Below are 2,359 nucleotides of genomic sequence, written 5' to 3' on the forward strand. Positions count from 1 at the left end.
AAGTGTTTTACAGATGAGACAAGAAAACACCCTAGGCAGTAGGAGCTAGAGCATTAAAGCAAGAATTGCCCGGGGTATATTTAAGGGTAATTGCTTGAGTGAATGGCTTAGATGGAAAATATTAGATAGAATTATAGAAATGTATGAGGATCTATGGCAGCAAGTGATAGAAGTATTTAGAGTTTATATGACTTCTACTGTTAGTACTCTCCGCCAACTTAAACATAAAACAATACACAGTTCTGTGTATGTTTGTATAGAAATCATTACTTTCCCCTCCAAATTACAGTATAGCCTATCCTTTTACTGTACTCCTAATCTCAGTGAATGACAATACCATCCACTCATTTGCACCAGGTAAAATCCAGGGAAAATTTCTTTGACACATCCTACATCTTCATTCCCACATACAAGCCATAAACAAATCCTGTGAGCTCCAGGCCATAAACATATCCTGAATTCACCCACTTCTCTCCTGCCATACTAACCTCCACTGCTATCTTCATAGTCCAAGCCACTAATGTCTCTCATTTGAACTCAATATCCTCCTGCATCCACACTTGCCACCTTCACCGAAGTCAATGACTTTACTCAAAGCCAAACTAACTAGATTACCAATGCTTTAAACTCCTCAGTGGTTTCCCATGATTTTAGGGAAAAAAAAAACTTCTTAACATGGCCTTTCGTGGTTTGTCCCCTACTATAACTCTAATTACATCTCAAATCATACACTCTCTACATTTGGCCACACTAACCTTTCAGTCCTTCCTGCTTCCCATGTCTCTGCTGTCAGGGGGACTTTGAAGGCACTGTTCACTTTACTTAATATGTTCTTCCTTTTCTTCTCTCTTCACCTACTTAACTCCTATTGATTCTTCAGGTTTCTACTACATAGCATTTCCCCTGAGAAGCCTTACTTGGTCTGCCAGTCTAAATTGGGCCCTCACATTCTCTAATAGCACATGGAAGTTTTTCTCTTCCAGTGCTTTTCAAAATGGGACCTTTAGATATGCCTGTGTGATTAATTAATATCTGCCTGTGTTTTTAGTCTGTAAGCTCTGGGTTGGGAAGGTTAGGATCGAGATATATATATATATATATATATATATATAGCTTTCCAGTGTTCCCTATCCTTTTTCACCCCTTTTCCAAGAAGTACTGGAACTCAGGGGAAATAAGGAATAAACCTGTAATGATAGCTCCAGAAATAACCTTTGACTCTTTTCTGGTTTTTGTGGCACAAAGGATCATAAGCAGTAAAGTCTCCTGCAGCATGCTGTACGAGGTGGTGCAGGAAGTCCTGCATAGGAACCAGTGCAAGGACCAGAAGTTTTGGGAGATGGTAGAGCTGCAGATCATGTTGAAGAACTATGATCCTCAGAAGAACAAGTGCTCCTTGGGTGCTGTCAAGCTTAAGTCCACACCCTACCCCAAGTTCTCCATCTTTGTTCTGGGGGACCAGCAGCACTGTCATGAGGACAAGACTTTGAATATTTGCCACATGGACATTGAGGCACTGAAGAAACTCAACAAGAATAAAAAACTGGTCAAGAAGCTGGCCAAGAAGTATGATGTCTTTTTGGCTTCAGAGACTCTGACCAAGCAGAGCCCATGAATCCTGGGCCCAGGCTTGAAAGAGGCTGGCAAGTTCCCTTCCTTGCCAACCCACAATAAGAACATGGTAGCCAAGGTCAATGAAGTGAAATCCATGATCAAGTTCTACATGAAGAAGGTACTGTGTCTGGTGGTGACTGTTGGCCACATGAAGATGACAGATGATGAGCTTGTGTACAACATCCACTTAACTGTCAATTTCCTGATATCATTGCTCGAAAGAACTGGCAAAATCTCCTGGCCTTATACATCTAGAGCACCGTGGGCAAGTCCCAGGGCCTGTACTAAGGCACAGAGTAATAAACCATACTGCTACTATTTGTTTAAGAAAAGAATCTTTGAATGTTCTCAAGTGAAGAAGAATACTGCTTTTTATTCACATATGAGAAAATTATTATATTAGAGAAATAAAGTAGACCTGCATTTCATAATACACATTCACCACATAATGACTTTTTCTTGATGATGGGCCCCATATATGATGGTGGTCATGTAAGATTATAATAAAGCTGAAAAATTCCTATCACCTAGTGATGTTGCCATTGTAATGTTATAGCACAACACGTAACTCATGTGTTTGTGGTGGTACTGGTGTGAACAAACCTACTGTGCTGATAGTCACATAAAAGTATAGCAATACAATTATGTACAGCACCTAATACTGAATAATGATGTATGATAAATGACTATGTCACTGGTTTATGTATTTAGTATTCTATACTTTAATAATTATTTTAAAATGTAC

General features: G+C 39.4%; 1 pseudogene; it reads left to right on the forward strand.

Annotated features, from left to right (window-relative positions):
- The first annotated feature begins 1,192 nt into the window (after positions 1 to 1,192).
- LOC129065027 (60S ribosomal protein L10a-like) lies at positions 1,193 to 1,902 on the forward strand (annotated as a pseudogene).
- Positions 1,903 to 2,359: the final 457 nt, after the last annotated feature.

This window comes from Pteronotus mesoamericanus, unplaced genomic scaffold (assembly GCF_021234165.1).
Source record: "Pteronotus mesoamericanus isolate MK-2021 breed Mesoamerican mustached bat unplaced genomic scaffold, CSHL_Meso_final contig_173, whole genome shotgun sequence".
Classification (NCBI taxonomy): Eukaryota; Metazoa; Chordata; class Mammalia; order Chiroptera; family Mormoopidae; genus Pteronotus; species Pteronotus mesoamericanus.